The sequence below is a fragment of the Cryptomeria japonica genome, chromosome 3 (assembly GCF_030272615.1).
Source record: "Cryptomeria japonica chromosome 3, Sugi_1.0, whole genome shotgun sequence".
In the NCBI taxonomy this organism is placed as follows: domain Eukaryota; kingdom Viridiplantae; phylum Streptophyta; class Pinopsida; order Cupressales; family Cupressaceae; genus Cryptomeria; species Cryptomeria japonica.
The window spans coordinates 95,855,763-95,870,106 of NC_081407.1; the positions used below are offsets into that span (position 1 = coordinate 95,855,763).

At 30.9% G+C, this 14,344-nt stretch overlaps 2 non-coding genes across 2 annotated transcripts; one reads left to right on the top strand and one right to left on the bottom strand.

The window, feature by feature from the left end:
• Positions 1 to 7,587: 7,587 nt before the first annotated feature.
• Positions 7,588 to 7,667, top strand: TRNAL-UAG (transfer RNA leucine (anticodon UAG)). Its single transcript has one exon. It is a non-coding gene; the product is annotated as a tRNA-Leu (tRNA).
• A 169-nt stretch (positions 7,668 to 7,836) lies between these two features.
• Positions 7,837 to 7,910, bottom strand: TRNAN-GUU (transfer RNA asparagine (anticodon GUU)). Its single transcript has one exon. It is a non-coding gene; the product is annotated as a tRNA-Asn (tRNA).
• Positions 7,911 to 14,344: the final 6,434 nt, after the last annotated feature.

The following is a 14,344-nucleotide window of genomic DNA, read 5'->3' on the forward strand; positions in this document are numbered from 1 at the left end:
AAAACCTTATAATTAAATACAATTTAGTAACTTAAATATAAAAAAGGAAACTCACATAGATCTATAATATTATTAATAGGTGGGTCTATTTTAATAATAAGAATCATTTAAGAAATATTATCCACTTAAATCAAAGTATAAGAAATATTCTACAAAATAAAACATCATAATGCCCATGCAACTTAAACAATACTTTTTAACATCTAAAGATGCATTAGTATAAGCTCCATCAAAATCATAAAAATAATCATGAGAGAGAGAGAGAGAAAGAGAATATATAATGAATAAATGACTCCACTTATTTAGATAATGGAGGTAACTTCCATGGAATTACAATTTAGTACCCTTGCAATATTTAACCATTATCATCAATTAGGCTACCACTTTATATTTTCAACTTGATAGGATTTGATTCAACTACTCTCTTTTGGTTAAATTAACTAAATTCATTAAAGTAATAAGTTATATATATGAACTTGTCAATACATGTACTACTTTGTTGTGTTCTTTGCTAGAATCATTGGATGATTTAGTGATCGCAACTAGTAGTACTACATTGAGTTGAAGCTTGAATAAATAGTAGGTTCTCTACTCTTGGAGGAGTTAAAATTAAAAAAAACTCTATTTTTTTTATATTCAATTTTATATTGGTATTTTCTTGTTCAAAGTCACAACCCACAAAATGTGATTCCAATATTGATCTAGATTTGATTCTTATTTTTATTAAATCCGCCACTAGTGTGATTTATTGTCCTCTTAACTTAAATCAAGCTATGTAAATTTAAAGCCTCGTAACTTTTGATAGAGAGCATATTTTTTCATGCTTCATGTGGCATTGAAAAGGTGGTTCATAAATCTTCATAGATCACATAATTATTTTCTAGAATATTCCCTCATATTTTTTTATATTTTTTTTGTGATTTCACATTCTAGTCATTTACTTGGACATCTTGGCACTTGAAAATGACCGTCTTACATGAGATGAATTTGTTTGATATTTTTATATGTATTGATTTTATTGATCTTTTAATTTTTTATTTGAGGAGGTATCATAGGTTTCTCTATTCATCCTTTTGTGGTAAAATTAGAAAGGGATAACTATGATTCTTTTGTAAAATGATATCTTGATAAGTCTTAGGTGGTGTAATCATTTTCCTTTTATGTATGGACTCATACCTAAACTAGAAACACTAGAAATTATATAATCTTGGTGTAACATCATTGACCATGTAGGAGTGATTTGATCTAGTATCAAGCTCATGATTCTATGTGTATTGCATTGGATATTGATTTCCCCCACACACTTTGGAATAGACTTTAGGAGATCCATGGAGACCCTCATATCTCTCCATTCCTAAAGGATCCTATTGTAGATTGTTTCATTCCCTTTGTAGATGAAGATCACATACCCTTCGATGGTGATACTTACGAGGAAATTTATTATATCATAGGTCTTGCATGTTTTGACAATTTAGAGGCTTGTCTCATTCTTCAAGTACTCATCCTATCAAGACCTAATATCCATCTTAAATATTTTTTATTATTTTAGATTATTATCACCAATTCCATAAACCCAATTGATTTAGTCTAGCATGGCATTAATCACCTTCTAAACATGACCACTTGGGATTCATATCTTTTGAATATATTATCCTTGTTTGAGGAGTTTAGAATTACATATGTTAAATATTATTTTGAGGATATTGATATCCTCTTTCATGATAGCTATGCCATCATTGGCAACCCGTCATATTATCTTTGGCGCTCATCCTACTTCGATCCTCACAAGATTCTTTATCATCATTTTGTTCCAACATGTGAATATTTGCGAAGTTTTTAGAGACACAAGTCTATTTAGATTTGAATTTTGTATTTACCCAACTTATTATAATGACATTTCGAGTCACCAATGTATTTATTTCTACCTAAAGGAAAAAATGTTGTTTACAAGTAATGGATCATGTTTTTTCTTCAATCTTTCATCATTAGCACGTGACCTGCTTCTTTATGGGGAGTTTTGTATTCTCATTTTACCTCTCTTATTAGGGGGTATTTACTATAAAAAGGAGACATTGGTTATTAGAGGAAGATAAAAGGATAAAGCAAAGAGAAAAAAGAAAAGAAAAAGGACATGTTATCATGTTTGTAAATATATAGTATATCTTTAGAGATTGGGCTAAGTTAGGAAGTAGTGAGGATTAATAGTGATAGTTAGAGTATTATCAAATTTAAGAACCCTATTTTTCACACACAAAAAAACACATTCATATTCATTATCATTTTAAAGTTCAATTTAAACATAAATTAAACATCTAACTTTTACAAAAGAATCCTATAATTAAATACAACATTTAGAAATATAAATTTAAACATTCAAACTTTTACGCATGATTAAAACAGAGAGAGAGAGAGAGAGAATCTAAGAGAGAGAGTATAATGACAGAGATGGTAACGTGTACGTGTGTGTGTGTGAGAGAAGGGGGCTTTATTGTTGATTTTCATCTAGGGTTTATTGTTTGTTAATTTTTTAGGGTTTGTTGTTCGTTTATTTTCTAGGGTTTATTGTTCATTTTTTTCTATCTAGGGTTTAGTATTCGTTTTTCTGTTCAGGGTTTATTATTTGTTTTTTGTGTCTAATGTTTATTGTTCATTTATGTTTTTGTTTTTTGTTTTTTCCTATGGTTTTTACTATTCATGTTTTTTGCAATATTCAAAAACTAAAAACTATTTTAAACATGAAAAAAAAAACGTTTTTCAAACTTTAAAACACTAAAATTAAAAAATAACAATAACTTAACATTTTTTTTATGAAAAATAATAAAAATAAATAAAACAGAATATAAAAAATAAAACTAAATACCTGGAAGGAGGAAAAAAATGGTCTGGGGGGTCAGCTGGGGTGAAAAAAATGGGTACCTTTGCTCCTCTGAAACGTCTACCCATTTTTGAAACAGTGAAAACGATGGAAAATGGTTTAAAAAATAAATAAATAGATTTCAAAAATGGGTGCTCGTTTTTTTCAAATTGGGCACTCGATTTGAAACAAATGGGCGCCCGTTTAGCTTCGGGCACCCGTTTTTTAATGGCTCGAGCACCCGAAGCAAAATAGGTGCCTGATTTGTAAAAATCGTGCACCCGTTTCTAGTGGGCTCTTTTCCCAACCCACGGACTTCCACTAGATTGGGACCCAACTTTGTGCATTTACCCAGCTATATCTCTTTGGTTTTGTATTTTGTTAAGTGGATCTCCTCAAAAGTTAAGATGGGAGTTCTTCTTTGAAACTCTTTGAGCACTTAGCTAGCTTCTTCATCAAATCCATCTTGAACACTTGGTTCAACCTTAGTGTAGCTATCTCAATTTTTAACTATAATTGCAATTTAGAATTTGCATCCCATTGAATTAATTAACTAAAGAATAAGTGTTTATATCTCTAAAGATGACATTCTAATTATACGCAATCTCATCCGGAAACACTCAAGATTATTATAACATGGATTGTGAAAACTTGATGTCTACTATTTTTTTTTTCAAATTATAAACTACAAGTTACAAATAATGTCACTCCAAGTAAGATTAAATCCAAAATATGTGAATGTGAAGGATTGGAGAGGAAGAAAAAATAACAAGAAAAAAAAACAAACCATTTTATAACAATCAGAATAACATTTTACATCTTGCAAACTTCTAACAAAGCTTCATCTCTTCACAAAATTAAACACCATTACATTACATGTTGTTTTCCACAACCTTTTACAGCTCTACAGAGTTGGAATCAATAGGAAGTAAGTAGTAGTTTGCATTACATTCTATTTATAACCAATGTAAGGAAAGTACAGTGTGGTAGTTGTGAGGATAAGGCAACAATAAATAGAAATATCTAGAATGTTGACTGGAAAGGACATCTAGAATTCAATGCGGAAGCTTCTCATAGATTGACAATTTTCTTATATTTGGTGGTAGAAATTCTATCTACCAATAGAATGAATAATAAATAAGTAAAATTAAATAATCATTTAAATATAAGTATTAGAATAATAAGATAATTTTTTTTCCCAACAATTTCAATTTTTCTTTGCAGGTATTCACTGATGCTAATTGGGCAAGAAATGTGGATGATTGGAAGAGCACAACTAGTGGTGCATTCTTTCTAGGTGGTAGACTGGTATCTTGGACCAGTAAGAAACAAACTTGTATTTCTCAGTCTACATCAAAAGCTGAATATGTTGTTGCATCCATGAATTGTACACAAGCTATATGGATGAGACATGTCTTGGAAGGATTCAAGCAAGATATGTTAGAACCAATGATCATACATTATGATAACACTAGTGCTATAAACATTTCTAAGAACTCGGTACTACATGCTAGAACTAAACATATTGAATTGAAGTATCACCTTCTAAGAGAAAGAGTGTAGGAAAAGAGAGTGAGATTGGAGCATGTGTTAAGTAAGAAGTAGTAGGCAGATATAATCATGAAGCCATTTCCTAAGGCTACCTTTGAATATATCATAGGTAAGTTAGGGGTTATACCCCTACCCAAGATCAACTAGGATGTTGGTGATGCATCAATCTAGTGGATTCATTGAATATCTTTCACTATGGGTTGATGAGAACTGGGCTACTCCTCAAGGGGAGCAGCAAAGATGAAGACAAAAGATTCCTTTGCACCTTTGACATTGTTGTCAAAGGGGGAGACTAAATGTAACAGTCATGGGGAGAAGAACAATGATAGGGAGAATATCAAAGGAGAAGATCAAATGAAGCACAAATCGGTACAACATGGCATGATGAGTTCCTGGTATTTGTCAATAGTTGATTGTTTTAGTTGTTGCATTGTTTTAGTGCTTCCATCAATGCCAAAGGGGGAGATTGTTGGCATATTAGCATAACTGATAGAGATGATGATGATGTACCGGTAAAGGACTATTGGTGATGATATATTGATGGATTGTTGGTGATGATATAATTGTGATATGATGCTTGATGATTAGTTATTTGTGTTGTCATTGATTGCAACCATGTTTGTTTATGTTTGGTATATCATCTAAGTCATCTAAGTTATCTAAGCCTAACCGGTAATGGAATATTTCCTAAGTTGTCAATGAACCAGTAAGCATGAATAATGAAGGAGATGGTTGTGGTAGTAATTTGTGTTGAGTTAGGTGTTGTGGTTTGGAATGTGTGCTTATGACATTGTAAGGAGTCTATGAATTGAACCGCATCATGTTTGGAGAACCAGAAGTCATGTTTGTAATTGACTGTTGTATATTCAAGTAGGGTTTGAGAATCGGTATCAAGATCTTTGACCGGTGATGTTTTATGGTTTGGCGGTGATTATTTTCATATTCATAAATTGATGATGACGTGCCATAATCCATGTGAAGAGATAAGATGTTGTTTTGGCGTGTACAACGAGCGAATTTCTTGGGAAACAATGAAGTGCTTAGCAGAATGTGATAAGGGTTTGACAGCTTATCAGATTGATGCGCGGTGATGAGTTATGATCATTCAATGGTTGTAATTGTCTTGGAATTTGTTGTAATGATCTGTATGATGAATTGTAATGATTTGTAATGATCTAATATGATCTATGATGTAGATTCAATGTATTTTGAATGTTGCCAGGGTTTTGTAACCGACCCAGTTGAAAAGTGTATTTAGGTCGATTTTGAGAAGGTTTATTGTGTTGGTGATCAGAGAAGAAGAGTGTGCTGAACCAGATTGAGATGTTTGCATGTGTGAAACAGATTGTAGTTAAAATGGATTTGTACTAGCAAGAAGAGAGTGCATTGATCAGATCATTTATCTATTGTTTCCTAACAGTTGCAGTAGTGTTAAGATCCCTTGACTAGGTAGGTCCTAACAGGCTTGATCTTGTAAATCCCTTCACCGGGTGGCTCATTAATTTGGGTTTAAATCCTTTAACAAGGTTACTCCTAATAGGTTAGAGATCCTAACAAAGTTGAGGTTAAAATCCCTTCACTGGGTGACTCCTAACAGGGTCTTCTCTTAACTGGGCATTATTGTAAAGCTTCTAACCGGGATATGCCTTTAATAGGGTGCATTCCAAAAGAGTGCAAATATTTTATGGGTACCAATTCCCACTGTGATTTTTTCTATTTGGGTTTCCATGTGAAAAATCCTTGTTTTCATGTTGTGTATGGATTGTTGAGTTATTCATTTGATGTCTTTACTAATGATGAACACTTAAGTAGCTACCGACAATGTTTTGGTAAATCTGATTTAAGTGACTATTTGATCAGCTACCAGTACTAGTTATGAACTATTTTTGGTGAAGTGTTGTCAGATTGGTGAAAGATTGTATTTTATTGTTATCACTGATTCACCCCCCCTCTCTGTGTTAATTGGATCCTCACATTAACGGGTTGTTCTCAACTCCTTGATCTTTCTACTTATATAATTATCCACAATAGCCTTAAACTTTTTGAATCGATTGAATACCTTAAATTTATGCTTCAGAAAATACAGCCAAGTCCTTTGAGAGAATCATCAATAAAGAAATATAATATATAAGATTTTTGTTGATGGAGGCACATCTATGAGACTAAACATGTCGCTATGAACAAGAATAGAAATCCCAAAAGCAAGAACAAGAAGAATATAACAAATTTTTACCATCTCCATGAAGAATTATTTTAATTCTGAAGTAAATATAAAAAAAATTACCAATATCAATATTAGAAGGAAACCATAGTGGTAACGTGATAAATTTGTTGTTCTTAACATGGGGTGAATGAAAACGAGGTAGCTCAATTACTTATAAACTAATAAAAAGTGGGGTAATAGAAAGAAAAACTTAGATTAGTAGATTGGTTTGATTAGATTAGTAAAATGGTTTTCATCTTTATAGCCCATGTTTGTCATGGTTTGAGGAAGATAACAAATAGGATATATTTTTGTAAGGTTGGGATCTTTGGAGGGGGCTTGAGGATCTACTTTTAAGAAGTGGGAGGTCTCATGAAGTAAAAATCAAAATAACAAAATTCATGATACCAGTAGCTTATATAAATAACAAAATTCATGATACCACTAGCTTGTATAAATTTTTTAGTAAGCCTAAACTACACTACAAAATTTATGGGACACCCACTTTAAAATAATCCTAAAAAATCTCATCAACATCTATTGAATTTTAAAGAAAAATCCCTATCTCTAACATAAATTGATTATAATATCTCTTACAAATAAATATGCACAACTAGCTAATTCACTTGAGAATCAATGCGATATAATTGTAATCAAGAGAGAATCTTTTACAGTAAATAATAAAAATAAAAGACCACAGTGAAAGATGAATATCGATAAAATTCTGTTTTTGAAATTATATCGCACCCAAATTAGCCGCATTGTACAATTTTCTGCTGCAACTTCCAAAACACTTATGGAAAGCAAGATGATAATGATTTTAATTGGCTCTTGGGCAAATAACAATGGTGTGGATCCGTAAGACCCCAACAGACTTACTATTCACAAGACAAATATGATGACATATTTCATTCTTATTTCAAAAGCTATTAAAGACCATATTTACACAAAAAATGTATTTTTTAACTCTAAATAAGCAGACAGTTTGGCCGAGTGGTCTAAGGCGCCAGATTTAGGCTCTGGTCCGAAAGGGCGTGGGTTCAAATCCCACAGCTGTCATCTTCACTGCAAAGTGATTTTGATAAACACTAGAATAAATATAGTTTACATATAGTGTATTTTTTTTTGTATGTGAAGATAAAGTTAAATTCCGTCATCTCAAGCAAAACCATTTTCCCAGCTGCATTAGACTATCGGACTTTTATTTGACGCTGCTTATAAAGTTAAACGCTAGAGGGAGGGATCGAACCTCCGACCTTGTGGTTAACAGCCACACGCTCTAACCGACTGAGATACTCCAGCTGACGTCGGCCTCACGTTTGCTTGATAATTTCAATTTTTAGTGATTTAATTTTTAAATATATAACAAAATAAAAGTGTTCGTATTTTATTACAATTTAGAGGTAGCAACTATTTTCCACACAAGGCAGGATTTTTAAGGTAACATTTAAAGCTTCTCAAATTAGAATGAAAGTTGAGATTTTAGATTTCAAATTATCTATTTATTATTATTATTAAAATTTCATATATTGTCTATGTACAAAGTGTAACGATAATAAGGTGTTAATTTTAATGATCTGATTTGGACTTTAAAAATCTCAATTTTAAAACATATGAATCAATATTCTGATATCAGATTTTTTTTAGATTGTTTGAGATTATATAGATTTGTTTCAATCTACAAACTAATTACTCTTTATACTTTATCACATGGTGTTTAAGGTATGTCATGTAGATTTCTTCCTCTAAGTCACCATGGATAAAAGTTATTTTCACATATATTTGCTCAATTTCAAGATCAAAAGATGTTATGAATGTTAATAATAACCAAATGATGTCAACTTAAAAAAATCTCATCATGATCAATTCCATCAACCTAAGAATATTCCTTCAAAATCAATCTAGCCTTGTACTTTTAAACTCTTCCATCTAAACTAGATTGCTTCTTGAAGACCCATTTGCAATTGATAAGATTTCTACCCTTCGACAATTGAACCAACTCCTCGGTGCCATTCTTCTTTACAAAATATAGCTTATCATACATAATCAACTTTTAGCACTCTTTATCATCCATCTCCATTGCTTAGTCATCTCAAAAGAAAAAGTACATATAAAATCAAGCAAACTATATCTCTTTGGTTTTGTATTTTGTTAAGTGGATCTCCTCAAAAGTTAAGATGGAAGTTCTTCTTCAAAACTCTTTGAGCACTTAATGCTAGCTTCTTCATCAAATCCATCTTGAACACTTGGTTCAACCTTACTGTAGCTATCTCAATTTTTAGCTATAATTACAATGTACAATTTGCATCCCATTGAATTACTTAACTATAGAATAAGTGTTTATGTCTCTAAAGATGGCATTCTAATTATACACAATCTCATCCGGAAACACTCAAGATTATTATAACATGGCTTGTGGAAACTTGATGTCTACTTTTTTTTTTCAAATTACAAACTACAAGTTACAAATAATGTCACTCCAAGTAAGATTGAATCCAAAATATGTGAATGTGAAGGATTGGAGAGGAAGAAGAAATAACAAGAAAAAAAAACAAACCATTTTATAACAATGAGAATAACATTTTACATCTTACAAACTTCTAATAGAGCTTCATCTCTTCACAAAAACAAACACCATTACATTACATGTTGTTTTCCACAACCTTTTACAACTCTACCGAGTTGGACTCAATAGGAAGTAAGCAACAGTTTGCATTACATTCTATTTATAACCAATGTATGGCGGGAACAGTGCAGTAGTTGTGAGGATAAGGCAACAATAAATAGAAATATCTAGAATGTTGACTGGAAAAGACATCTAGAATTCAATGTGGAAGCTTCTCACAAATTGACAATTTTCTTATATTTGGTGGTAGAAATTATATCTAACAATAGAATGAATAATAAATACGTAAAATTAAATAATCATTTAAATTAAGTATTAGAAAAATAAGATCAATTTTTTTTTCCCAACAATTTCAAATTAAGATATATTCATAGCCATATCTTTATTATCTTAACATATCACAAAGACTACAAAAATATTTTAAATACTTACATAGTCCTCATTCCCTTTGTTGAATAATGAAGGGGTGTGGAGGATGGAGGGATAAAGGAGTGTCATTAATATCATTTTGGTTGTCAATAATGCTAGTAGAGAGTAGGAGTTGTGGTATTGAGAGAATCAATCATGAGTGTGTATGTTATGAGTGTGTATATTATGCATACATACAAATTTGAGATTATATATAATCAATTCCAAAAATATGTACGTATGCATACATACATGCAGGTCCCATCAAGCGTATGCAAGAATGCATCTCCCATCAAGGGTATGTAAGATTGCATAGGAATGTGAGGAGGCAATTCAAGATCATCCACTTGTCATCATGCATCTCTGCTCGTAACGTCTTCTAATTTTTTAAAAATAAATCACAGGAATCCAATTTTAAATTGTCTATCTAAAAATCCCATCATATTTTACAACAGTAAAGAATAATGATAATTTATAATCTTATAAAATTTATATATGAATATTTATAAACAAAAAAAGCCAACTGCAAATGGCCATCAGACATAAACCCTCCAAGAGTTCATCCCTTAATACAAAAGTACAGTGGTACAAGGTTCTTGTGTGGAGACCCTATCCACTATCTCCAACTTGTTTTATCTGTTAAAAAATGTATTCATTACGCCATTCATTTTTTAAAAAGTGAAAAATCTTCAGTCCTGACGTAAACAGAGCCAGAAATTCCTCTGTTGTCGTCACTCTCCTGGTCTTTATCTTCTCTGGTGAGCAATGAGCATGGAGGATCAGCCAGAGTGTTCATGTGGATGGGCTCCTGTATCAGTACTAGTTGCAAAAGGAGCCTTCGCTTTATGGGTTTGTTCTACTTTATATAATAAGGTTTTTAAATAGATTCTTAAGGAGTTCACCAAAATAAGGTTCAACATTTTATTTATGTTTTATGTATTGTAACAAATGATAGATGAAAATGGATAACAAAATAAATGCAAATTATTATTCAATAATTACACGGTAGAAAATTCCACACCCAAAATTTGTATTAACCCTTACTACAACACTTCATTGCTTCATCTTCCTGTGAATAAAATATATTTTTTTCTCAACTCACACTAAATATATAGGTATGAGAGGAATCACTAATCACAAGTCACAAATGGTTTCTAAAATCATTTAAGCACAAATCACAAAAAAATAGAAAACTTTCTCTTTCAACTTGTGATGTTTTTTGCCTTTTGAAAGATATTCCTTATCTTTTCCAAGCTTTCATTTAACTTCCCTTTATTCATGCTATTTTTATTTTGACAACTAAAAAACACCTTGCAAGTTGTTAAATTTGAATTTAGCAACATTCATGACAACTCAAAGATGATTGCAAATAGCCAAATAATAATTATATTCAAATATAGTAACAACAAGATTGAAACATCTTCTCAACATAATGGAGTGTTGAAGCGTTGAGTGCTAGAGTCAAGAAATCTTCATGACAACAATACTCTTGCCTATATTACTTTTGCTCAAATCAAAATGCCTCTGCCCATAAGGAAATATCTACTACTAAACAATTAAGAAGTTGTCGACTGTCAATGGGTGTGTTGGCATTCTATTTTCTTTACATTGCTGATTCAATAGCTTTAATTGGTTTGCTATTCTCTCAAGAAACTATTGTGTTGAATTACTTGAATTTTTGTAGGCATTACTTCTATGGGCCTTGAATGCAGTATGGTGCACAAGACTAATTTATGTACCACTTTTTCACTAACCTATGCAATTCTCGCCACCTCATCTCTTGAGACAGGAATCAAACTGACTCAAAAATCAAATGTTTTGTAGACACTTATGCATCCCCCTAGAATTGAAAATTCCTCATGTAACAATATATGGGACATGATGTTGCACACTTGTATGACACTTTAGTTGATCTACCATTACCTCTCTTTTGTCAATATTATGAGAGGTATCCTCACATAATTATGCTAATGTTTCCTTTGATTCAGCCGAGCGATGGAGTCAGCGTTCTACTTTCTTAATTGATTAGTATTTGTAACATCTTGAACTCATTTTTTTAATTTTTTCTTTTCAATCCCTCAATTAACACACAATAGTGATCATAATGATAATGAGAGAGTTTGTTGTACATAAAATGAGACAAATAAAAACAAGGTAGTTAACTTGTTTATGCACTAGAAGAAAAAGTGGTTAATAGAAAACATAATAATTAGATTAATAAGTGTGTCTAAGGAGCTTTGGTCATGAGAGGGAAAGTGTCCAAACGAGGAGACATGTGGCAAAAGTGTCATGTGTCTCAAGGGGAGAATATCCACACCATAGGAGGTTAGGATAAGGAGGTTCGGATGTGTAAGATAGGATAGGGTTAGTTAAACCCAGGGTTAGGTGGAATGGGTTAGGTTAGGGGATGGTTAGGTTAGGTGGTTAAAATTTAGGAGCCATGTGCTCATTTGAATTTAGAAATTCAAATAATTAGAAAATGGTAATTAATCTCAACAAACTTGAGTTTGTTAATCTTAATTAAGAATTAGAAGAATTGACTAAAATGAGGTGAATTAATTAATTTAGAATTAATTAATCAAAGGGGATATGAAATGAACTATATAAATAAATCATGTAGATTTATTTAGGAATTAGAAGAATTGACTAAAATGAGGGGAATTAATTAATTTAGAATTAATTAATCAAAGGGGGATATGAAATGAACTTTATAAATAAATCATGTAGATTTATTTACTAGTAGATGAATAGAGAAATTAATCAAATTTCTTGTGAATTCAATTAATTGGGAAGGGGGATTAATCAAATAACTCTATATTTAATTAACTATCTTCAGACCATTTTTAGGTGTATACATTTATCACTTTCAAGATTTGTACTACATACACTTAGGATGTTGATATTGCATCTACTCTTTGAAATATTGATAGATCCCAGTTAGTTTTCTTTGACATGACCTCATGAGGTCATGTGTACCCATTTGGGTGCGTTTAATACATTCAATAGAGTCTCCCACTATATCATACTCAAACTTCATATTATGATTCCTAGTTTAAGTAGTTAGTTTCTCAATTCTAAATCAAGATTTTCATTAAATAGGATACTTTTCTAGGAGTGATAGAAAACCATTCTATATTGACTTGGTGTGGTAGCTTGCTTCCACATATGTTGATTCATCTCACTTCTTTACTAAGGGATTAAAAAACACTTCATCACTTGAACATTTTCTTAAAAAACATAAACTAGCAAATGCACTTTCATGTGCAATGGGTATGCCGAAAAGATTTGAAAGATCTCTTCTTTTTTTTGGCCTATTAGTTACATAGATGGTGGAAGCTTTTATATGTCTGATGATGCTGATGAACTTAAGATTCTCTGAGAGTTAAAATTCCCAAAGCCCCTAAGGGATCCTCTGAAGCAGGTGGTAGTCGGTAATAGATCACAGTCCTGATAATTCTACATAACTCTCTTTGGAGAGGGAAAAAAAATTACATGCAATTGCAGTTCACCAAAAGTGAGTATCAAAATTTTATGTAATAAAGATAGTATTAGTAAGTGGCAGTAAGACATTCATTTTTTTTTGTATACAAAGATCTTAGATAAAGAGTTCCTCTAACTCACATAGCTTTTTGTAAACAATTTTTTGATGTGGAATATCTGTGTATTTTTTCGGACCATTTTAACTCAGTAATTTTGTATGTGGCACACATTTTCATATGTTTTGTTTGTTTAAGTTCTTCAACAATCTTACAACAATTTGAGAGAACAGTGTTTGACTCAACCCTAAAAAAATATAAATGGAATACCAACAAACACTAAAGTTTATTTTGATTTAATTCTGTGTTATTTATATATTCAATCATATTATTATATTCACTTTGATTTAATTCTATGTTACTTATAGATTTAATCATATTATTATATTCAACTAAACTTTTATTTCAGATTACACCCATTATTATTATTATTAGTAGTAGTACTTACCGTTAGGCAATACTCTTGTAATGAAATTTTTTTTGTTATGCTTAAATAGTTATTAAAAAAAATATTTTGACCAATCATAAACAAATATTTTTCTTTCTTTTAAATTTTTAAATTTATTTTAAAGTATACATGCATATTTGTTAACTTTATAATTAAATATATATATTTCTCTTGTAAACAATTGGCTAATAGTTTTTTCCCTCTTATACACAGGTTTCTCGGATGCAGCATAATAGATTTCTCAGGAGTAGCATAATATTTGTAAACTTTATAGAACTTGTGTTCATCCAACACTATTTTATTTGCTTTGAGTAATTAAATTAATCTTATAGGTACTTAAATTTGTACATTTACCTTGTTACAAAAATTCAAAAATAAATACACATTTGAAAAAAGGAGACATTCATTCTACATAAGCTAATGTTATTTTGAATTCAAAGGTTCATTTGTAAAATTTAAAAAACTAAGGTATCAAATTAGGTTTTTGGATTGATATGGCATTCTAACCCTAACTTTAAAGTTTATCATAAGTCCAATTGTAAACCTAGCCCTAATTCTAAATGTAATCCAAATTCTAACTTTGTCCATGTTAACAAATAATTATTTATTCATTGAAAGTTCATTTAATTATAGAATAGATATATTTTACTTTACTTCGATTTAATTTTTTTACTTTACAATTTTTGAAAAATAGTTTTAATTTATTTACATTGTTTAC